This window comes from Bombina bombina, chromosome 2 (genome assembly GCF_027579735.1).
Source record: "Bombina bombina isolate aBomBom1 chromosome 2, aBomBom1.pri, whole genome shotgun sequence".
Taxonomy (NCBI): Eukaryota; Metazoa; Chordata; class Amphibia; order Anura; family Bombinatoridae; genus Bombina; species Bombina bombina.
Genome location: NC_069500.1, coordinates 79,802,522 through 79,828,614, shown reverse-complemented (window position 1 = coordinate 79,828,614; position 26,093 = coordinate 79,802,522). Strand labels below are relative to the sequence as shown.

The window sequence follows — 26,093 nt, the reverse complement described above, 5'->3', positions numbered from 1 at the left end:
TCTACCAGGAACAAACAACAGCTCATCAGCTAGGTCTATGGCGATTTACCACCCAGGAGCAGCCTCTTTTAGACCAGTGTGCTTTTCACAGAGAAAACTTGGGTGATGGGGGAAACCAGACGTGGACTCCTTGCCCAGTGTGCTTAGAGGAATGTGGCTGCACCTCACTGACGAGGCCCATAGGAGGCCGAAACGATCGTCTGGGGTTGTCATGTTCCTTGTTCAGAGGAGAATTGCCTGGTATTTCGGGGATGGACTGACCTTACTTGGCGGGATCAGACTGATATACTTCAGGAAAGTTTTCCTCTGTGAAAAGCACACTGGTCTAAAAGAGGCTGCTTCCGGGTGGTAAATCGCCATAAAACAAGCCACTGAGCTGTTGTTCGTTCCTGGTAGAGCGCTTCTCTCTTTGTATGCAAATATATATATATATATATATATATATATATAAAAACATTAAAAATAAAGACATTAAAGCCTGCAAAACTGTTACTTTAGAATTCATTCATTTCTAACAATTGGGAAGATTTGAACAGCTTTATAAAACTAGGCAACATGTGGTGCCCACTACCTTACACTATTTTACACTTATGTCTTCAATATTTAAACAAAAATCTTTAAAAAAAAAAATCAATCTGCATATTACTCTCAAACTAATTTTTCCTTTGAATACATCATTATGCCTAGCATTTGTTCGTTATACAACCTATGAGAGAGAGAGAGAGAGAGAGAGAGAGAGAGAGACTGACTAGGTCACTGAAAGGGACATTGGTATAAATGCATATATTATAAATTGGCAATTATTACGTTGCTAAAGATCTAAATACAAAACAAATATTTTAAACTTCCATTTTAAAGATAATCTGAAAAGCTCTGTACTTTGTGTTAACAAAATACTTAAAAAACCCTGGTGAGTATATCTCTCGTTTCCACGGATTATGGCCAATTATATTAGCTGTATTTAAACATGTACACTGCTCTAAAGAATTATTGTGTCGTATGCAGATGGTTCGAATCAGGAAACTTCTGGCATTTTGTTGGAAACTCGGTTTACATTTTATAGGAAGATTAATAATGAATATTTATTGCATAATTTTCTTTCATTTCCAGTAATAAAATTAATTAATTCAAAGGGATTTTGTACCTGGCAGAACTAGCAAATCAGGTATTTAAGATTAAACAAGCACAGCTTGATTTACAGAAGACATTATCAGGATATTTATAAACCACACTCAGGTTGTATTTGTGGCTAATTAGTTTTGTCATAAGTTTATTTAAACTTTAAAAAAAATTAAATGAACTTTTAGTCACACAGTTGAAACAATTTATGTGTAAGTGAAACAAAAAGAAAAGAAAACTGGATAAAACATCAAAGCTAACCACATTTAAAAACTGTTTGGATGCACATACAAATAATGCTTAGCCTTCCAAAACAAACAAACCAAATACATTTGCAAATAAATTCATAATTAAATAAAATGAAGAATGAAAAGAGAAAGATAAAGTTAAGATAAAAAACTCAAAATGACAGATGGGTAAATTAAGCAGTGTTTGCACAGAAATTGAAGGAAAAAAAATAGGTAAAAAAACCAAACAATACAATTTTTTTTTAAATATACTTGTTTGCAGAAGGGTTTTGTAATAAATAACTCAAAATATATATTTAGCTTGAAAGGAAATATATATGAATACTGACACTTCTGGTCTTTATTGGTTCAGTAACATGAGAGGCAATAAGACAGATTACATCCTAGTTATAAAGTCTAACAACAGTATGGAGAACTATGGAATCCATATTTGCACCATTTTTTACAATTCCTGCAACTTGTGCAACCAAGCTTTTTAGTCCAATAACGATGCATGTAAATGGTGCGTTCAAATTGCTAAACCCTGACATTTTTCATATAATTATTTAAAGCAATTGCACCCTTCAAAATGTATATATCTAAATGACTGTAGATTTATTTTCTTATACAGTACTACTTTGTGTTAATATTCTGCTTGCCCTGTGTTTATATAGAATTACATCTTACAGTTAGGATACAATATACTGCTTAAGAGGAATTTCCATTATAGACTTTCAATAAGTATAATTAACATTGACATAATGTTAAAATGTCACAGTTGGCAAGGTTGTATAAACCCTTTGGCTGCCAGAGATGTCTTTGCAACGACTTGCATCCAAGTAACCCTATTCCTATCAAGTAATCTTAAAGGGACACTGAAGTCAGAATGGTATTTTCATGATTCAGATAGCATGAAATAGAAAAAAAAAACTTTCTATCTTGCTTGGATTATCAAAATGTGCACAATTTTTTTTATATGCAGATGTTCTGAGGCATCATTTCCTACTGAGCATGTGCAAGAGTTCACAGTATATTTGCATATGCATTTTTTGATTCGCTAATGGCTGTCACACGTTACGGTGGGCAGGGACAATTTGAAATTTGTCAGAAAAAAAATAATCTACTACTGATTTTAAATTCAGGAACACTAAATGTATTGTCTTTTTTTTTTTGCGCTAACAGCAGAGTTTAAAGGGACAAAAATGCTAGAATATGTTATAGTATTTAAAATGATATGCTATATTAATATATAACTCTGGGTTTAACTCCTGAAAAATGATTAAAGGGACATAAAACCTAAAATGTTTCTTTCATGACAGAGCATACAATGTTAAACAACTTACTAATTTTACTTCTATTATTACATTTTCTTGGTATTGTTTGTTGAAATGCAGGAAGGTAAGCAAAAGAGCGTGCACGTGTCTGCCCTATATGACATTCACACTAATGTTACGCATTATCAAGATCACTATATGGCAGAATTTGCCCTGTCATTTAGTACTCCAGACTAGTGCATGCTTCCTAGCTAGATATCTCTTCAACAAAAAACAAAATGAGAACGAAGGGAATTTCATAATAGAAGTAAATTGAAAACTTTTTAAAATTATATTCTCTGTCTAAAACATGAAAGAAAAAAAATTGGGTTTCATGTCCCTTTAAAGTGAAGGTCAATTTGGATGAATTAGTGTCCGGTTTTTAATAATCCTATTAACAACAAGGGCATTTAATTTCATCAAAATTGACATTTCACTTCTTTTCTTCAAAAACTTACCTTTTAATCCTAGCAGCTGCTCCAGCACTTCCTCCGCCCGTCGCAAGCCGTCTTCTCGGGTCCAAAATGACGAATCCGGCTTCCTCCAATCATGGCGTTGCATCAGGCCAAGATTCCCCCAGGGCGGAAGCCGTGATTGGAAGAAGCCGGGTTCGTCATTTCTGACATCTGCAGAGGTTTCCGAAGGCCGGGGGAAATCGCTGGAGCGGCTGCCAGGATTAAAAGGTAGTTTTTGAAGAAAAGAAGTGAAATGTCAATTTTGATGAATTAAAGTGCCCTTGTTTTTAATAGGATTATTAAAAACCGGGCACTAATTCATCAAAATTGACCTTCACTTTAAAGTCAGGTCTAGAGCAGCAATAAACTACTGCGAGCTAGCTGAACACATCTGGTGAGCCAATGACAAAAGACAAAGGTGTGTAGCCACCAATCACTAGCAAGCCAGTTGTGTACAATAAGTACATATTCTTTTTCAACAAAATATAAAAAAAAAACAGTCAATTTTAAAACAGAAGTGAATTTAAAAGTTTCTTTAAATGACATGCTCTATCTGAATTGTGAATTAATATTGACTTTCATAATCCCCTTAAGTTTTCCAGTCAAATGTTGGAAATTCTGAAATTAAACTTGTTCACCCCACAGAATTTGATATTACAACATAGCATTTGAAATTAATGTTTGACAAAAAAGTTAAATTTAAAGACGTCAATGTTTTGAACATTTGAATGGGACCTTAAACTCTAGTTTTCTGCCCTTACATAGATACATAGAAAGACAATTAATATGTGGAAAAAAAAAAAATATTCTATGTACCATGGTTCTTTGGATCCAGGATTTGCCAAGCCTCGCTCTTAAAGGGACATTAAACACTAAATAGAGTTTATAAATATAGAATTGAAGTTATTCTCCACCCCCTCTAGCTATGGGTGCTGCCATGATGGAATCTGGCTTTTACAGCATTCCGATGGTGATGTGTTTGCACATGTGCAGCAGATCTCAGCTATCTGCAATATTACCTAGGTTCCAATATGGTGGCATCCATAATTAGACGGAGGTGCATGACGTGTATTTAGTGTTTAATGTCCCTTTAAGTTTAAAAGCAATTTACAATTATAATGCAATGAGAAAGGACTTTCATGCAAGACTATGTGGTGAACATAATAGGGATTATTTCTGCATGGGTGTGCAGGATGAATGCTATAGGAATGGTCACTAACGCCAATCACTTGCTTAATTAAATACAAATGGATGTATTCCAAAAACGCTGCATTTATGTTATAGCAAGCGTAAAACTGCAAAGCTTGATTACACATAATTAGTATACTGAATTATTTCCCACTTGCACACATATGTGCCAGCCACTACACATGATTTTATGTATAACTAACCATCTTTGCAAATAGTGTATATATATATATATATATATATATATATATACATACACACACACGTCCGAGGATGGGGAGCTGTATATGTTTTATATATATATATATATATATATATATATATATATATATATATATATATATATATATGTATATGTGTGTGTGTAAAATAAATATCTAGACAAAAGTACATGTGCGGCACGTGGTAATTTTACTTCTTACAAACAGATTAAGTCTGTTAAAAACACACACACAAAAAATTTTTTTAAAAAAGAATTAAAAACAAACCTCTCGTGTTATCCAGGGAAAATATTTGAGGAAATAATATGAACAGTAAAGCATCATTAAAAATCATACCAATTAAGGTTTCCCTTAAAGCAGACATATCACAGAAAATAATTTCTGACAGCTTTAGATAAACATTGTTATCAGACCATCTGGTTCACTTTGCTTTTTAGGAAGCATCAAACACACTACACTCTATTCTGTGTCTTTTCCTTCACAAGACAATTTCTGTACTATCAGATGGTCTGTGGTAGAACACTAACAGCTGTTTTATAATCCTGGGGACACCGGCAGCTGTTTTCCTCTTTTACAACTTCACTACTGTAAATTCATTAAAGTGCAAACTACAGACTGAGAATAACCAGAGAACAGCACTTTTACATATATTTATATGATAGCATAATGTACTAAAATGTATATTAACAGTTTTAGGTCGATATGCACATTTCCAAAATACACAATAGCATTCTATTGTTATCTATAAGGCTGGCAGCAGTGGAGTGGGGAGGAATATGCCAAAAGGTTAAACAAATTGCATAGCACTATGTTACCACCATTCTTGTCTGCTAAGAGAATGGCTTTAATCAGTGTAACATTGCAGGACAATACATAACACATGGGGATAGGTAAACGGGATTTAAACAAGAACTTACAATTTGGAGTCCCTGGGAGCTTGTCTGTTCCAGCAGTGCTCAGTCAATAAGTTGCAGTCAGGCTGAGCTGGGCGCCACCCCTGAGCCTAAACACACAATGTGACAGGGATTGTGGCTGTGTGTGTGAACAGGAGGCGGGCGGGCCTGTTACGGCTCAAACACGGATATGAGGAACTCACCTCAGGCAAATCTTACTTGTGACTCAACCACATTACAACAACAAAAAAAGAAATACATATTCTGTGCTGACTCAAAGCCTACGCATTATGTCCTTAACAAGCAAACTGCTCAGGATTCTTTCTATAAATGTTATTCTATACAAAAGCTTGCTTGATGAAGTCATAAAGAAATAGGCAACATATGCCCAGATATACTGCACACATGGAAAAAATGATAAATTACGTTATATTAATAACTGCCAAGATAGCACTGAAAATGTAATTTATAATTAGCAGTTACTAAAATGACATAACATACAGGATTTATTTATATTGGTAAATGTTAAGGTGACCACATTTTTAAAATGAAATATGGGGACTTTTTTTATTGGCAAATGGTAAAAAATTATTTTATTAGCATATTTCCTCAAATTATATATGCAGTGTATTTTATATGTGTTAATGGAGTGATTGTATGATATACACGTTATTTCTGACATTTAGTCCATGAGATTTAAATAAAAATACTTCTTAGAATTTTTTGGGATATGGACTACCAAATGTTAAGAAGATAAGATAGAGAAAAATGTTTCAATGCATATTTTGTATTTTATTCTTACCAAAGAATTCTGGTTCAACAATAATATAAATTAACAATTCAGAACAGTAAAATATTGCATGGTAACAACACATATGATACCTTTGAACATATATAATGAAATATGAATCTCTAATTGTACACACATACATATTTATACACACTGCACACAGTATTCATTCTTGGTTTGTAGATTCTTTAAACATCTACAAACTGCAGTGAACAAGTGCTATCTGAGCACGAAACATGTCTGCTCTGTGCACCTGCAACACAACCTGGATTACAATTTGTCCTATATAGAACTTTTTTGTTTTTATTTGTCCCAATAAACTTTGCATTTTTTTTATATATGTTGCTTTGAGCGCTTCTGTGGTTCATATTTGGATTTTATATGCCTTATAGCGTGTGGAACAGACATGCCGAACAACCAGCTGCCATAGCCCATTGACAAGGGAATTGCTGATCCCGCCCTCCCCTCCCACAGAGCCGCCTTCTATCTAATAAACATCGGACAAAGAGGATTACCTAGTGCGCTCCGTTATGCAGGTTCGTGGATGTTTATATATATATATATATATATATATATACACACAAAATAAAAATGTCAGACTATACAATTAGGATCCGACAGACAGTTAACGGGACATAAAACTAGTTCTAATTATTTATGTATACTATATGTAGCAGCAATTAAAGTACATTGCACTGCGAAAGTCTGCATGTTTTAAAATAATTTAAACTGTAATTTTGTTAGTGTTGTTTTGCAGTATCATTTTAAAAGCCTCTTATATCCTATGACCAATATTGTACAGCTACTATAGAGATCAAGCAATCACAGTGTACAAAGTATCAGGGTTACACTTCTGAAGTCAGGGTTACTCATTCTCATGGGAATTGGAAACCCCACAATTATTAGTGTTAAATTACAAGAAAAGGAGCAGAATTAATATTAATAGTTTATTTTTACTGCACACAAACATCTTATATTGCAAGATTATGAGTGGCGTGTTAACTCTTGCACACGTGTGTGTACATATGTATTTATATTTGTATATATGTATTTACAGATATATATATATATATATATATGTATAGATATATAGTTTACCAAAAAAACAATATATATATATATATATATATATATATATATATATATATATATATATATATATATAGAAATATGTATTTATGAATAAAAATAGGATATTCTGCTAAGTGGAGTACATTGGAATGAGAAATATTAATATTTCATGTCGGGTTAGTGCACTTGAGAAAATGCAATCTTGTTTGCGCTACTTGTTGGGTGGGGGTTAGTTTAGTGTCCCTGACACAATTTCATCCAATCCATTCTCTCCTCGTATGTGGGAGATGAGAACCAACATTTAGCAAGACAACCCTTTTTTATTGAAGGCATAAAAATGCAAAGCAGTGCACAGGGGATCTGGAAGATATGAAATGGCTAGAGTCAGAGAGTCGCTTTCTGGGTCAGTTGGGGGTCACCTTTACTTATGTGAGTCCATTGCTTAGCCTGTATATTAGTCTTACTATCAAGGGCACCTGCTCACAGAGCAGAAGAAGTTCGAAAATTAGATTAGTGCTGCAGAATCTGTTGATGCTCCACAAAGATAGTAATAGCAATAATAATAATAATGTATGAACTGGAGTCTGCATCCTACATTAGTCTGAATGGTCAGGTGACTGGCAAGGCAGAAGTCAAGGATGGTTGATGCTGTAGGGCAAAAGGTTAAAGGGATAGTAAACACCAAAAATGTATTGCATAAAAAGATAGATAAGTCCTTTATTTACCATTTCCCAGTTTTGCATAAACAAAATAGTTAAATTTATACACTTTTTACCTCTGTGATTACCTTGTATCTAAGCTTCTGCTGACTGCCTACTTATCTCAGATCTTTTGACAGACTTGCATTTCAGGCAACTAGTGCTGACTCTTAAATAACTTCACTTGCGTGTACACAATGTTATCTATATGAAACACACGAACTAACACCCTCTAGCTGTGAAAAACTGTCAAATGCATTCAGATAAGAGACAGCCTTCAAGGGCTTATAAATTAGCATATAAACTTACCTAGTTTTAGATTTCAACTAATAATAACAAGAGAACAAAGCAAATGATGATAAAAGTAAATTAGAAAGTGGTTTAAAATTACATGCCCTATCTGAATCATAAAAGGTTTTTTTGGACTTTACTATCCCTTTAAAAGCATACGGTACAGATGTATGTCTAAGGTCAAAAAGAGACACAGACTGAAGTTCAGTGAAGAGTCTTGTAGCTCAACATGCAGTAAATCTCTTTAAATTAGCAAGGGCTGCCAGGAGCATAAAACTGGTAAATCCCATAAAGACACTTCCATGTAGGTACACCAGCCTGGACCTCCTGGTCTATGTCTGCTGCAGTGAGTTTTCACTTTGGTGCTCTGTGTCTCTGGTTTAGGTTATTTAATGTTTCCTATCTGTGTCTCTGTCATGTTATCATCTCACTGTCACTCTGCTACTCCTGTTTGTTTATGTTTCAATCACTAAATCTCATAATTGAAAGTCTATCATTAAATCATTTGTAGTCATTTTGCTAATCCAGACTCTCTCTTTACTTTGTGTGCATCACAGCTGCCTGGTAGCACAGCTATAGTTTATGTCTGGGCGAAGTTTCTGTTTAAATTTCAATTTTCAAAGTTGCATAACTTTGAAACAAAAAACATGCAATTGTGCTAAAATGTGGGTTTTGTAGTTATCACTATTGACTACAAAATTGCTAAATTTCAATTAAACTGGTCATGTCAAGTTATTCAATTTAGAAAAAAGTCCTGTTTTCTGAAAAAACATTATTTATGTAAGAACTTACCTGATAAATTTGTTTATTTCATATTGGCAAGGGCCCATGAGCTAGGGAAGTATGTGATTTACAATCCTACCAGGAGGGGCAAAGTTTCCCAAACCTCAAAATGCCTATAAATACACCCCTCACCACACCCACAATTCAGTTTAATGAATAGCCAAGTATCGGGGTGATAAAATAAGGAGTAAAAAAGCATACAAAAAGAGGAACTGAAAATAAAATTGTGCTTTTATATAAAAATCCTATCCACCATAAAAAGGGTGGGTCTAATGGACTCTTGCCAATATGAAAGAAATGAAGCTAGTGACGTATGGGATAGAAATACCCAAGATTTGGAAGACCACAGAAGAGTCACTAGAGAGGGAGGGATAAAATAAAAACAGCTATTTCCTCTGAAAATAATTAAATCCACACAATGAAAAAGTTTTTTTCATAAATTTCACATAAATTACAAGAAAAAACTTAAATCATAAGCAGAAGAATGAAACAGACAGCTGCCTGAATAACTTTTCTACCAAAGACTGCTTCAGAAGAGGCAAATACATCAAAATGGTAAAATGTAGTAAATGTATGTAAAGAAGACCAAGTTGCTGCTTTGCAAATCTTATCAACCGACACTTCATTCTTAAAAGCCCAAGAAGTGGCGACTGATCTAGTAGAATGAGCTGTAATTCTCTGAGGTGGAGATTGCCCCGCCTTCAAATAAGCCTTGTGAATCAAAAGCTTTAACCAAGATGCCAAAGAAATGGCAGAGGCTTTCTGACCTTTCCTAAGACCAGAAAAACCAACAAATAGACTAGAAGTCTTCCTGAAATATTTATTAAAGGGACAGTCAACACCAGAATTTTTTGTTGTTTAAAAAGAAAGATAATCCTTTTATTACCCATTCCACAGTTTTGCATAACCAACACAGTTATAATAATACACATTTTACCTCTGTAATTATCTTGTATCTAAGCTTCTGCTGACTGCCCCCTTATTTCAGTTCTTTTGACAAACATGCAGTTTAGCCAATCAGTGCTCACTCCTAGGTCACTTTACGTGCATGAGCTCAATGTTATCTATATGAAACATATGAACTAATGCCCTCTAGTGGTCAATATGTATTACGATTAGAGGCAGTCTTCAAGGTCTAAGAAATTAGCATATGAACCGCCTAGTTTTAGCTTTCAACTAAGAATACCAAGAGAACGAAGCAAAATTGGTGATAAAAGTAAATTGGGAAGTTGTTTAAAATTGCATGCCCTATTTAAAACATGAAAGTTTTGTTTGGACTTGACTGTCCCTTTAACTTCGACATAATATTTAAAAGCTCTTACAACATCCAAAGGATGCAGAGATCTTTCGAGACTATTCTTAGGATTAGGACACAAGGAAGGAACAACAATTTCCCTACTAATGTTGTTAGAATTCACAACCTTAGGAAGAAACAGCCTTATCCTGATGGAAAATCAGAAAAGGAGACACTCACAAGAGAGAGCAGAGAATTCAGAAACTCTTCTAGCTGAAGAGCTAGCCAAAAGGAACAATACTTTCCAAGAAAGTAGTTTAATATCCAAAGAATGAATAGGCTCAAACGGAGGAGCCTGCAAAGTCTTCAAAACCAAATTAAGACTCCAAGGAGGAGAGATTGATTTAATAACAAGCTTGATATGAACCAAAGCCTGAACAAAACAGTGAATATTAGGAAGCTTAGCAATCTTTCTATGAAACAAAAAACAGAAAGAGCAGAGATTTGTCCCTTCAAAGTACTTGCAGACAAACCTTTATCCAAACCATCCTGAAGAAACTGTAAAATTCTAGGAATTCTAAAAGAATACCAAGAGAATTTATGAGAACACCATGAAATATAGGTTTTTCAAACACAATATTATATCTTCCTTGAAACATACTTACAAGCCTGTAGCACAGTATTGATCACTGAGTCAGAGAAACCTTTATGACTAAGCACTAAGCATTCAATTTCCATACCTTCAAATTTAGCGTATTGAGATCCTGATGGAAAATGCCCCTTGAGACAGGTCTGGCCTTAAAGGAAGTAGCCAAGGTTGGCAACTGGACATCCGGACAAGATCTGCATACCAAAATCTGTGAGGCCATGCTGGTGCTATCAGAAACACATACGATTGTTCCATTATGATCTTGGAGATCACACATGGAAGAAGAAGAACTAGAGGTGGAAAATGTAAGCAGGTTGGTAAAACCAAGGAACTGCTAATGCATCCACATCTCCGCCTGAGGATCCCTGGACCTGGAAAGGTACTGGGGAAGCTTCTTGTTTAGATGGGAAGCCATAAGATCTATTTTGGGAAGACCCCACATCTGTACAATCTGAAAAAATACATCTGGATGGAGAGACCACTCCCCTGGATGTAAAGTCTGACGGCTGAGATAATCCACTTCCAAATTGTCTACACCTGGGATATGTATAGCAGAAATTATACAGGAGTTGGATTGCGCCCAAAAAAGTATCTAAGATACTTCTTTCATTGCTAAAGGACTGCGAGTCCCACCCTGATGATTGACATATGCCACAGTTGTGATATTGTCTGTCTGAAAACAAATGAATGATTCTCTCTTTAATAGAGGCCAAGCCTGAAGAGCCCTGAAAATAGCACAGAGTTCTAAATAATTGATTGGTAACCTCGCCTCTTAAGGATTCCAAACTCCTTGTGCTGTCAGAGACCCCCAGACAGCTCCCCAACCTGTTAGACTTGCATCGGTTGAAATCACAGTCCAGTAAGGACGAACAAAAGAGGCCCCTTGAATAATCCGATGATGGTCCCCATCACCAGGACAGAGAGAGTTGAATGTTGGGATTTAAGTATATCAACTGTGATATCCGAGTATAATCCCTGCACCATTGATTCAGCATGCAAAGCTGCAGAGGTCTCATATGAAATCGAGCAAAGGGGATCGCGTCCGATGCTGCAGTCATGAGACCTAAAACGTCCATGCACATAGCCACTGAAGGGAATGATCGAGACTGAGGGTTTCGACAGGCAGAAACTAATTTCATTCGTCTCTTGTCTGTTAAAGACAGAGTCATGGACACTGAATCTATCTGGAAACCCAAAAAGTTGACCCTTGTCTGAGGAATCAAGAAACTCTTTGGTAAATTGATCCTCCAACCATGTTTTTGAAGAAACACCACAAGTTGATTCGTGTGAGATTCTGCTAAATGAAAGGATTGAGCCAGTACCAAGATATTGTCCAAATAAGGAAACACCACAATACCCTGCTCTCTGATTACAGATAGAAAGGCACCGAGAACCTTTGAAAAGATTCTTGGAGCTGTTGCTAGGCCAAACATAAGAGCAACAAATTGGTAATGCTTGTCTAGAAAAGAGAATGTCAGAAACCAATAGTGGTCTGGATGAATCGGAATGTGAAGATATGCATCCTGTAAGTCTATTGAGGACATGTAATGACCTTGCTGAACAAAAGGCAGAATAGTCCTTATAGTCACCATCTTGAAAGTTGGGACCCTTACAAATTGATTCAAAAACTTCAGATCCAGAACTGGTCTGAAAGAATTTTCCTTGTTCGGGACAATGAATAGATTTGAATAAAAACCCAGACCCTGTTCCAAAAGTGGAACTGGTACAATTACTCCTGAAATCTCTAGATCTGAAACACACTTCAGAAAGGCCTGAGCTTTCCTAGGATTTGTTGGAATGTGAGAAAGAAAAAAATCTTCTCACAGGAGGTCTTATTTTGAAACCTATTCAATACCCATGAGAAACAATATTCTGAATCCAATGATTCTGAACGGAACCTGCCCAAATGTCTTGAAATAATTTCAATCTGCCCACCACCAGCAGAACTGGATTGAGGGCCGCACCTTCATGCAGACTTGGGGGTTTACTCAAAAAGGCATCATTCCAAGCTATCAGGAAGCAATCTTAGGTGTCTTACATTATTAGAACTCAAGGCAATAGAGTTCATACAAGGCATTTCCTATATTTTAATGACTTTTTAAGCACAATTGCAGATTTCACTATATATATATTTTTATCACTTAAACTGGCAGTAACACACGGATCCGTGGTTGTTCCTATTTGGTTGACCACCAACATTGTTGCTTCTGAGACTTCCCAAGTATGTGGGTTTTTTTTTACCCTCCTTAGTTGTCAGCAATATATAGTAGTGCATGTGTCATGTCACCTTTTTCATTGCCATATTTGTAATGCAGAGAGGTATAAGATCCCTTTAAAATTGACCTGCCATGTAAGAGGCTTTAAAAGAAAAAAATAGTCTTTTAAGTGTTCAGTATTTTTGCATAGATTTTACTGGACAGACTTCTTAAAGGGATAGGCATGATTCAGACAGAACATATTATTTTAAGGCACTTTAAATTCTGTTTTCAAATGTACTTTGTTCTCTTATATCTTGTATCAGCTGTTATAATATGTACATATCCTACACTAGTGGGAGTTAGCTTGTCATTGGTGCCTGGCCTGCACATATTTGTCTCTTCTGATTAGCTGACTAGAAGTGTTCAGGTTCTTCCCAGTAATGCATTGCTGCTTCTTCAGCAAAGGATATCAAGAGAATGAAGCAAATTTGATAATAGAAGTAAATTGGAAAGTTATTTAAAATGGTATGTGCTATATAAATCCCGAAAGAAAATATTTGGGTTTTACGTCCCTTTAAATACTGGACTGTTGGTTCAATTCCAGTACTTATTTTAGGGTTCAGAACAAAAGCATTGCAGGGTACTGTCAGTTTTACTTCAATGTCAAGTGAGGTCTAATCTGTGTTTCAGCAAAAAAAAAAAAAAACTGCTCCTGCTGTTAATTATTAAACCTGTGTCTGCCAGCACCAAGGGCTGTGTGTACCAGTTTAATATAGGGTTATAAGATGTAAATCAATTTGTACATTCAAAATCTATCAGGAAAGTAATTAAAACGTGTAAACCAGGCCTATCCTTTGTAAAGCTGAGGAATACTGTTAATGCGAGATCAATAAATGTCATTCTATTTCATGTAGCAAAAGACAACAGGATGATTATTTAGACATGTAAAGTCACCGAGCCCTAATATGTCACTTGTTAGCAGTAGCAATAACCTAAATTATTGTGCTTCTATAGAAGGTTATTTTGGAATCAAGTATGCCAATTTTTTTATGTTATTTTTAAATGCTGCCAAATACTCACAAACACTGGCATAATTATTATAGAAATCTTCATTACTATTTACACCAGTTATTGAAAACCAAGATGCAAAGAAAGGGAGGGGGGCCGGGGGATGCAACAGGCAGCTTAAATTTTCCTCTTGAAATCTATAGTATTTATTTATTCCTCCTTTATCAACCCCCCATGCATACACACACAGTTAAAGGGGCACCCAAGGCCTTTTAAATTTGTTGCACCCAATTATTTTTAAAATGCAAGGGCTTTTCCTTTTCTAGTAAAACAGATTTTAACGTTCATGGTTCAGATAAAGGGTGTTTCTCTTGAAGAAACTTTTCCTTCTATTATTAAACTTACTTTTTACACTTCGTATTCTTTGTTGAAAAGCATACCTAGGTAGGCTCAGGAGTAATAATGCATTACTGGGAGCAAACTAGTGTTTAGTGGCTTCACAAATATGCCACTTTTCATTGGCTCTCTAGGTGTGATCAACTAGATCCCAGTTTTGCATCGATTCTCTGGAGGAGAATTTAAAGGCACACTGAACCCAAATTTTTTCTTTTGTGATTCAGGTAGAGCATGCAATTTTAAGCAACTTTCTAATTTACTCCTATTATCATTTTTTCTTTGTTCTCTTGTTATATTTATTTGAAAAAGAAAGCATCCAAGCGTGTTTTTTTTGGTTCAGTACTCTGGACGGCACTTTTTTATTGGTGGGTGAATTTATCCACCAATCAGCAAGGACAACCCAGGTTGTTCACCAAAAATGGGCTGGCATCTAAACTTACATTCTTCATTTCAAATAAAGATACCAAGAGAATGAAGAAAATTTGATACTAGGAGTAAATTAGAAATTTGCTTAAAATTTCATGCTCTATCTGAATCACAAAAGAAAAAAAATTGGGTACAGTGTCCCTTTAATGATGTGTTTAACACCTTTCCAATTTACTTCTATTATCTAATTTGTTTTATCCTATTTTTATCCTTTGCTAAAAAGCATACGTGAAGGCTCAGGAGCTGGGAATTAGCTGCTGATTGGTGGCTGCATTTATTTGCCTATTGCCATTGGCTTACCAATGTGTTCAGCTAGAGCTCCCAGTAGTGCATTGCTGCTCCTTCAACAAAGGATACCAAGATAATGAAGCAAAATTGAAAACAGAAGTAAAATTGCAAAGTTGTTTAAAAATGTTGTTTAAAAATGTATGCTCTATCTGAATTCCAAAAGAGAACATTAGGGTTTCATGTCCCTTTAAGCACTCAAATAAATGCAAGCAATAGTACAATAATATGTTGTAATAGACTGCACTTGTATGCCCTTTTAACTGCTGCTCGTTCATGATAAGATGTTTTAGATGATACTGTCCTTTTGCATTTATTTTGAACCGCACTTTGAACTCTATTAGTTGCCCATCACTACACTAATAAGTCACATAACCTAGGTAAGAAGAATAAGAGCTGTGATGAGTGAATCTGATTTTAAAAAAAGTTATACTATTTCTAGCAGTCACATTACTTTTCAGATGTCTAAATTGATTTAATCCATAAACTGTATTATATTTTTGTATTTACTATCATAATAGTAGATCAAATCTAATTGTATATCAATACAAACCTTTCCTTTAACATCCTGACTAGTAATTTAACTTTATTTTGAACATTTTGCATAATTTCCATTACGACACTTAACCCTTAAACTGCCAAGTCATTTCCACCCCTGTGCTGAGCTGTTTTAGAGTTTGTTTTGAATGCTGCTCACATTCATTTTCCAGTGAGATACCCACACATATTCTACAACAGACCCAGCAGTTTCAAGTCATACTATTTTTTATGTATATATCATTCATGACCTAATTACTCTACAACAACATGTGTGAAAATGTTTCTGTAGTCAAAAGAGGCAGGGGTTTATCTCATATAAATAACAGTCTTTGGGTATATGTATATACATTTGATCTGCACATAGGGGCTCCCATGAGCCTCTACTCAAATAAATGCACATTTATACAAACCAGGTGACCACCATTAACACAGTGATCATCTGGCTATAAAAATCTATATAGGGGCTTTTTAAAGATAGGCTTCTGGGCTTTAAAACAAGGGTTTATGGTGGCCTGTAAGTCTTTTTGATGACCTGTTATAGGTACCTAGAAACCTACAACTGAAAAGAGTGCAGTTTTTAAAAAAAATGTGTGCTTACACATTATACCGCCAAGCAGGTTAATGCCTTTCCAATGGTTCTTGTTTTTTTTTAGAGCTTATGGGAATTGAGATTGAGGTGTTTAAATAATCTCCATTCCAGGTCCCTAAAGTCCTGTCCAGCTGCCCTGCGAGCACTCCTGGGTTCCTGGGGCTTGGTGACTGGCATTCCCAGATTCTCCTGGCGATACCATGTTCCTTGGCCAACAAGGATGCAGGGTTAAAGGGACAGTCTACACCAGAATTTTTTATTGTTTTAAAAGATAGATAATCCCTTTATTACCCATTCCCCAGTTTTGCATAACCAACACAGTTATATTAATATACTTTTAACCTCTGTGATTATCTTGTATCTAAGCCTCTGCAAACTGCCCCTTTATTTCAGTTCTTTAGACAGACTTGCAGTTTAGCCAATCAGTGCCTGCTCCCAGATAACTTCACGTACGTACATGAGCACAGTGTTATCTATATGAAAAACATGAACACCCTCTAGTGGTGAAAAACTTTTAAAATGCATTCTGTAAAGAGGTGGCCTTCAAGGTCTAAGAAATTAGCATATGAACCTCCTAGGTTCAGCTTTCAACTAAGAATACCAAGAGAACAAAGCAAAATTGGTGATAAAAGTAAATTGGACATTTTTTTAAATTACATGCCCTATCTGAATCATGAAAGTTTATTTTGGCCTAGACTGTCCCTTTAAGTGCAGAGGCCCCCCCCTTACCACATTTTGTCATCTGCACTTTAAAGTGAAGGTCAATTTTATCTAAATGCAATATACCCATAGAAACCTTAACATCAAAGTATTACAGTCGCTAACTTTATATTTAAAAAAAGATAGTCATTTTCAAATAAAACAAATAAATAGAATACCTCCGTTATCGATAATTGCTCCTCCCCTACCACACTTCCTTATTTTTCTTTAGTGACGTAGCTATCGTTCCTACAAGTTCCCTACGCTCGTGCACAACAGCCTTTTTGAAATGCGCATGCGTATTTTTCACTCTGTAGCGCATGCGTTTCATTTTCAACTGTTACGCAATACTGTTAGTCACTCACTCGCTCATATCCAAAATAATGAGAGAGCGGACTACGCATGCGTGCTTCATGCACGAGCATGACAGTGATGACGCTCACATTTTTTATACGCATGCGCATAATTGAGTAATGACGCTATAGAAAAGGGGCAGGACGCCACAGGGGTAAAAAATAGAATGGATAGAACATATTAAAAAACTGTCAATCAATTACGGCAATATGGCGGGCGGATAATACAAGTGACACGGATGCGATTTAAAAGGTAAAAAATACAACTTTTATTATTAGTTATAAAGAATTTGATGACTGAACATCATACTTAAGTTAGCTAATCTTGATAAAACTGTTAACCACTAAGCCAGACTTGACCTTCACTTTAAAGGGACAGTAAACCTACAAACTAATATTATAAAATTCTGCACATAAAACTGAATGTAGCTCTCTCCCACTACCAGACCAGAGCGAGAGCGAGCTACAATCAGTTTAATGGCGCAATCAGCCCAGCTGTGACTAGATAGCGTGCCCATGATGCGCTTATGCAAATTAAGACCCGCTCAGTACAGTCAGGAGCAGCGGTCAGTAAAATTGCATTTTGAAATATATGTCTGCAATATTTTGTTTTATACTCTTGACGCTAAGCTAATGTTATATAGTTCTGCACATGTGCGGAATTATATAACGTTATTTTGTAGGTTTACTGTCCCTTTAAGTGGTTAAAATATCAAAATATTAAAATGGACATGAAAGACTTTTCAATTTACTTTTTACACTTTTATGTTGCTTTAAGAAAAGGAAATGACAAATAATGACAAGAATGAATGAATATCAGTGTCCAAGGGCATTAGTTCAACCTAGGTTTGTTTTTTAAGTATCTTTTTAATTTACAGTGCACTTTTTTCCTCCAAAACCTACAGACTGATAATAAACAAGCTAAAATACTCCACTTAAAAGACAATACTGTAGATTGCCCTAAAGGCAAATGTAATGCTACGCACAATGAAAAAGTGCCCAAAGGCAGAATCCATACTACATTTTTTTTGCTATTGGATTCAGGAACTTTCATTGAGTCATTATCATTATCAGTACAGTATTTAGAGCAGCATAACCAGTTTTAATTGGAGGTTAAAGGGACATTGTACACTAGATTTCTCTTTGCATTAACGTTTTGTAGATGATCCACTTATATAGACCATCTGGGAGTATTTTTGTAACAATGTACAGTTTTGCTTATTTTTTAATAACATTGTGCTGATTTTCAGACTCCTAACCAAGTCCCAAAGTTTTAGATATACACGTGCGTGCGTTTACAGACTCCTGCTGGCTCCTGCTTGTGTAATCTGACTTTTCATATGCAGGGAAGGGAGTGTGTCTGCTCTTCCTGTTTTCCCCGCCCCTTTCACTGGGTGTCCCAGCCTAACCTCATCAACAGTGCTAAGCTGGAATCTTCCAAGTATGTTTTAAAAAGGTTTTAAACTGTATTTTTAGATCAGTATCTGTGAACATTCTTTTTAAAAGTAGTGTCTACTACATGCAGTTATATGAAAATTGGTGTATACTGTCCCTTTAAATGATTCAGAATTTGTTTGTTGAATGAATACTAAATATGGCTGCAGGTAGCAGCATTAAGCTTGTTTTGGTGCCAGATTAATTAGTGTGATATATCCTGCAACGAATACAAGCAAAAGGCAGCGGTCTGCAGCCATATTCGGCATGTTTAGCAAACGAACACAGAATGAAGACATTTTGCCCATTCCTATTAAATGCCTTTGAGATTCAGGAGATTACTGTACAAATTTTGATCACCTGCAACACTAGGTACCAAGGAGTTTTTATTGAACGGTCCTGTCTACACCAGTATCACCTAGAGTGACATTAGGCCTCTCCTTTGAGGGCGTTTTATGTGTCTCCCAGGGATTCAGGTGATCATTTCAGAAACTAAAATAATTTGCATCGGCAGTAGTCAGGGTATTATTTTAAAAATTCCTAGCTACTATGAATTTCATTGACGGGCATAACACTAATGTGAAAATGGAGTGTTGCAATTTTAGCATGGGAGGGGACACACTTTAGTAATATGTAAGAGATCCTATTAAAATAATGTATTACCTATACTAGGCATATACAAATTCACATTTTATGTGAAATGGTGTAATATGGTTACATTTTATGGATGATCTCTTTGGCATTTGGAGGGGCCTTATTGTAATTTGTTAAGCGGATTTATTCAGAAACCAAAGATGAAATTTACTTGAACCCGTTCAATTAATGAAGTTTTTTTTTTTTTATTAATACATTAGATAGTATATATGAAGGAATAGAAATTGCTGAAAGACCTTTTTGTGAAATCTTCTGATAGAAATATGCTACTGCAAAACATTAGTTTTCATTAGGCATAGACAAATATTTGTTATTCAGCAATTATTTACTAAACAAATATCAAATATGTCCGCAGGCAGCAACATTTGACGATTTAACAATTTTCTAATTTATTAGTGTAAAAGTGGAACATAAAACTATCTGGGCAAATAAAGAGCCGACTGGAGCTGCCTGCAACCATATTTGATATTCCTTTTTGAACAGACTTGTTACCTTTAAAGGGACAGTCTACTAAATATTTTTTATTGTTTAAAAAGATAAATAATCCCTTTATTACCCATCCCCCAGTTTTGCATAACCAACACAGTTATATTAATACACTTTTTACCTCTGTGATTACCTTGTATCTAAGCCTCTGCAGATTGCCCCCTTATCTCAGTTCTTTTGACAGACTTGCATTTTAGCCTATCATTGCTGACTCATAAATAATACGGGAGTGAGCACAATGTTATCTATATGGCACACATGAATTAGTGCTGTTTGGCTGTTAAAAACTGTCAAAATAGGAGGCAGCCTTCAAGGGCTTAGAAATTAGCATAGGAGCCTAACTAGGTTTAGCTTTCAAGAAAGAATACCAAAAGAACAAAGCAAATTTGATGATAAAAAGTAAATTGGGAAATTGTTTAAAATTACATGCCTTATCTGAAGCATGAAAGTTTAATTTTGACTAGATTGTCCCTTGAACTTATGCTGAATAATGCATTTTTTATATCGGATCACCAAAGACTCTTTTTTTAATTTATTACTGGTTAGTTATGGAATATTTTTGTTGGAACAAGTTAAAAAGAACATTTTTTTTAGGAATTATTCAACTTTTACATTTGCATTCTGTTGATAACTTAAAAACATTGCTAGACTTTTAATTGTAGTAATGCAAGGTATTTATGCTGTTCCAGAATGCATTTTTCTCTTTTAGTTAAAAGAAAAACACATATAAAAAAATGTGCCTCAGGGTACAAAATAGCCAGACAGGTTTGAATGGAATTATCAACATTCATGATGAAAGGGTGTGAATACTATATGCTGAAACTCCATTAGACTCAAACACAGAAACGTAAAGTTTGTCTGACATTAGATAAACTAAAGACCCATGTACTCTGCCAGCATTACTATCTGAGGTAGTCTTAATTATCCTCAGGATAGTCTTGTGCATATGTCAGGCATTCCTGAATTTCTTTACTGTATTCACTTTTACCACCTCTAATGGAAGACTTTCCCATGTATAAACTATTATATATATATATATATATATATATATATATATATATATATATATATATATATAAAAAAATATATATATATATATATATATATATATATACATATATATACATACAAATATCAAAAGAGAGAGCCGCACTCCTGAGATAGAACAAAAGCTAGAATAACTTTCATGCCTGTTCATTTCCATTGCAACTCAGAGTGCACACTCTTTAAGCACACTATGTCTTTTCACAGAGAAAAAATATCCTGTAGCGTATCAGTCTAACCCTGCCCAATGATAGACCAGCGCCAAAATACCAGGAAATTCCCCTCTGAACAAGAGAAACAACAACTCCAGATGATCGTTTTGGTCTTCTGTGGGCCTCGTCAGTGAGGTGCAGTTGTATCTCTCTAAAGGCATGTGTGCACAGAGTCCACGTCTGGCTTACCCCAGTACTCTTAGGGAGACCCAAGAGTAATTTGCATAAATATCAAAAGAGAGAGCCGCACTCCTGAGATAGAACAAATATATTTTTTCAACTAAGAACAAATACAGTCCAAAAGGGTGCACCAATTCAGAAAATATTACGTGCAACAATATATGAATATGTGCAACTATATATAATGTACAATGTATAATAATTATATAATGTAAGTAAAAATAATAATAATAGTAAACAAAAAAGGATATATCATATTATTAAAATTATATCAGTTAAGTATTTTAGAATCAAGAGGTATATGTATGTATGTATATCTGGAAACTGGCACGTCAGGTGCCATCACAATAATCTGAACAGGATATAAAATGACAATCTATATATATATATATATATATATATATATATATATATATATATATATATATATATATATATATATCTATATATAATATAAGAATTCAAATGTAACACTGGAAAACTAATAGGCTTATAGAATTAATCAATCTAATGTTCCCAGTGATTCATTATATCATAAACGGAATTAAAACCCTTAGGATATCTGGTCTCTAATTTAAAGATCCAGAAAGTTTCTCTGCGGTATAACTAACTTTATCACCCCTCTTTTGGGGCATCTCACTAGTTCTATTGCTTGCCACTTCAGAGTTTCTACTGATTGTTGATGTCAGTGTATAAAATGTGTCGCTAGGGCTGAGCATTCTTTATTGCAGTAAAACAAATTCTTGACCTCACCTCTCTAGTGGTGAGGCCAACATACTGCAAGTTGCACTCAACACAAGAAATGAGGTACACAATGAAGCACATGCTACAATTGATGCACTGGGATGTCTCAAACCTCTTCCCTGTTCTGTAAGACTCAAAATGAGTACTCGTCAGTATATAGTCACATGCTTTGCATCTTAAACTTCCACATTTAAAGGTACCCTTATGTGTTAACCAGCTACTACCACTCATTTTTCGGAAGGACTGTAGGGGATAGAATATTACCTAATGTCACACTCCATCTATAGGAGAACCTACATCCATGATCTGCAACATTCTTCAATTTTGCATCAGCCAAAAGAGGATAGGCACATGTTTCCTCACAATTGTACAAATTTTAGGGTACTGGTGACTATAACTAGTTACACAAGTGACTTGTGGTTTACTTTTACTTTTTTCAGTGCTCAACTCTGTAGTTTTCTCTCTTAAAAGATCCTTTCTGGGAATGCTATCTACTTCTTTAAGATACAATTTTACTGCCATAGCCCCTCTGTAATAAATCTTCTCTTAATCTGTTGCACTCTTTTCTAAAGTCATCCTCTCTAGAGCAGTTCCATTTTTTTCTGATGATCTGCCCTTTAACAATCGCTCTGGCTGTATTTTTAGGGTGACTGCTCGAGGAGTGCAGGAGATGATTCTTAGCTATGGGCTAAGGATATATTCTGGTTTCAATTCTATTAGTACAGTGATCAGACAACAATGTAATATCCAGATAATTTATAGTTTTATACCACTCCATGGTAAATTGAATACCTACCCTACTTTGTTAGAAGTCAAATATTTCAAAAAGGAAACAGCCTCATCTTAGGTGCCTTTCAACACCAGAATCAGGTCATTGATAAATCTTTTATAGAAAGCTATAAATGACCGATAATGATTACCATCTCCAAAGATGTGGGACGCCTCCCACCAACCTAAAAAAAGGTTGGCGTAAGAGGGCGCAAATTTTGCACCCATAGCTGTCCCACATCTTTGGAGATAGAATGACCCCTCGAATTCAAAGAAATTATGTTTGAGAAGATACCGAACAATGCCAACAAAAAAGGAAATTTGGTGACAGTAAAAATCAGTAGCTGAAGTGAGAAAATATTCAATCGCCATAAGACCCCAAGTATAGGGAATAGAAGAATAGAGTAAAACCACATCAATGGTTATCCAGCTATGGGTGTCCTCCCACCTGAAATTGGAAAGGAGATTTGGAAGATGTTTAGTGTCTCTGAGGTAACTCCCCAGCTGGACAACCATTGGTTGGAGAACACTGTCTACCCACTCAGAGAATGGCTCTAGTACAGACTCAATCCCAGAAACAATTGGTCTCGCTCTTGTGTGTTCTAGGGATTTATGTACCTTAGAGAAAAGGTGAAAGACAGGAGTTTTAGGGTGCAATAAACATAAAAATTCAGCTGTTTTTCTATCAATATAGCCATTTTCAATTTCTTCATCTACAAAAGACTGAATTTGACGTTGTATTCTATGGGTTGGATTCCCTGGTATCTTACTATAGGTATTCACATTATTTAACTGTCGATGGGCTTCAGATATGTAATCCTCTTTTTTAAGGACTACAATTGGTACCTCCCTTATCTGATTTCCTTATGACAAGTTGCCTGTTATTCTTAAGTTCATCTATAGCTTCTCTCTGTAATATTTTAAGATTTTGTTTGTGTGGTATATCTTGTTGATGTAATTTAGCAAGTTAATTTTCTACACTTCTGTGAAACATTTCCAGGAAACCTCCTCTACTTTGGATTGGATAAAACCGAGATTTGATAGCCATAGTCTGTGTTAGAGGTTGGGTGACTGGATCATGACTCACAGAAGTGTTCTCATTAGAGGTAATAAGAAGATCTTCTAAATCCTGAATACTACATATCTCATCAAATTTCAGTTCAGTAGGTCACTGTGTGCAGTTTATTTCTTACACAGTTTTTCACAATCAGGAATAGTAGAGAAGTGCCTTCTCAAAGTAAGGTTCCTAACAAAACCATTTAGATCAATCAACGTTTTAAAAGGATTGAACTTACAAGAAGGAGCAAACCTCTTGCTTATGATAAGCTTCAGTGTCCGAAAAATACACCTTCTTTGTTTGTTGGTGATGATCATCTTTACCTTTGTCTATCTTTGTTATCCCACTGTCTTGAGCGAGACCTAGACCTTCATCTCCTAGTTCTCCTGTTCCCCAGTCTGTTCTGCAGAAATCTATCTTTTTTTTCTCCAAAAAAATACTAGGTCATTGGAGTAATCATCGTAGTCTCAGATATTTAGAGTGTTTTACTTCTATTATTTCTTTCTTTGTGCTTTCCACTGTAGTTTGTAGAATCATATTCATCTCCTTATAGTCCGGATCCTGTGTAAAGGTATCCAAAGACAATTGCAAATTCAATTTTATCTCTTGTTTTAGTAAGCTTAGCAGACTTAAATGTATTAACCAATAATAGCAGTTTAATGGAACACTCTGCTAAAACACTGTTCCACTCTTTTATAAATCCCTCATCGATGACATCAAACGTAGGGTATTTGTTTAGTTGTAACCCTCTGGGTATCATTTTGAGATGGTGATAACGTTCCAAAGTCCATTTGTCAATATTGAACCTTGCCTTTTTAATTTTCAGAGTTTCCATTTCAAAAAAACAGATCAGCCAGAGCAGACTGTGTTCTGCTAGTAGAGAATATATTTTCAAATTCTGAGCTATCAAGCTCTCTGTCAAAGGCTCTATCTAGAAAGTAATACTCGGTGGCTGTTTTAGCAGGTTCCATACACATATGCAATTGTGTATGAAAAAGTGAATTCAAGCAGTGCACCAGGTGCCGGTATGTTGCACGAGGGGAGAAAAACTAAAAAAATATCCCTTATTTAGATAAATGCCTCACGTGGTAATTTAGCAATTAATACCAATAGTATTGTTTAATAGTCCTTTAGGTTGAGACACCCTTTGAAGTAATGTTATATAGAGCGGACAAATAAGCTGTGCAAGCTCTCCTCCTGAACTTAGAGGAATACACACATAAACAACAGCACTAGCCCAGCCACGCTCTGAATAAAGCTTCCAGTGTGCCAGTACACGATTGTAAGGCCATAGTAAATACCATAAGGAACTGTGCAGTTATAATAACATTAACATTAATCCACTTATGTGATCTTCATAAGTGATGTTATCATGGTTCTTTAACATAGTCAAGACACTGAAACCTGTATTTGACCCGGAAACACTGCATTTGACCTGACCAGTCTTTTTGCAAGAGGAGCTGCAGCAAAATTTTTCGGCAGAGCGAGTAAAACACATGAGATGTGTTATCCTCAAGGAGGTTTTGCGGCTGAACGTTTGAACCACGATAACATCACTTATGAAAATCACGTAAGTGGATTAATGCTAATGTTATTATTACTATGGCCTTACAATTGTGTACTGGCACACTGGAAGCTTTATTCAGAGTGTGGCTCGGCTAGTGTTGTTGTGCTCATGTTGTTTATGTGTGGATAAAAAAGTGCTTTATTTAAAAACAGTTTAAAATACAAAGGAGCACAGCAACGCGTTTCTCAGCGAATGTGCTGTTTCATCAGGCTGTATCGCTCTTTCCAAACCACGCTCTAGTTATACCTACGAATCACCAATCATATGTGTGGGTGTTAACACACCCACCAATTATTCACACCCTATTGGGTCACTGACCGGCACCAGTATCCAATCACTGCCATTGTGAGTAACAAACATACTTCGTGGTATTATCAATCTGAGTTCAGATAGAAACATGCCCATCAGGCAGACAGACATTATTGGATAGAGGCACTGATGCTGTGAACCAATCCCACAATAATGTGTGTAAGTACCTATTAATCCAAGCAATTTTAGCACCACACTTAAAAACTCCTCTT

The 26,093-nt window shown here is 35.4% G+C and overlaps 1 protein-coding gene across 3 annotated transcripts in view; it reads right to left on the bottom strand.

The window, feature by feature from the left end:
• RAB27B (RAB27B, member RAS oncogene family) overlaps positions 1–26,093 on the bottom strand; it is a 584,254-nt gene that overhangs the window by 137,354 nt on the left and 420,807 nt on the right. The window contains exon 1 of one of the 3 annotated variants that reach the window (XM_053701125.1): positions 5,441–5,595. The exons of 1 other annotated variant lie outside the window; for it this stretch is intronic. The gene's annotated coding sequence lies outside the window, so the exon portion shown is untranslated. Of the gene's footprint in view, positions 1–5,440; positions 5,596–26,093 lie in introns of those variants that run through there. One more of the 3 variants, XM_053701126.1, reaches the window with a different exon arrangement.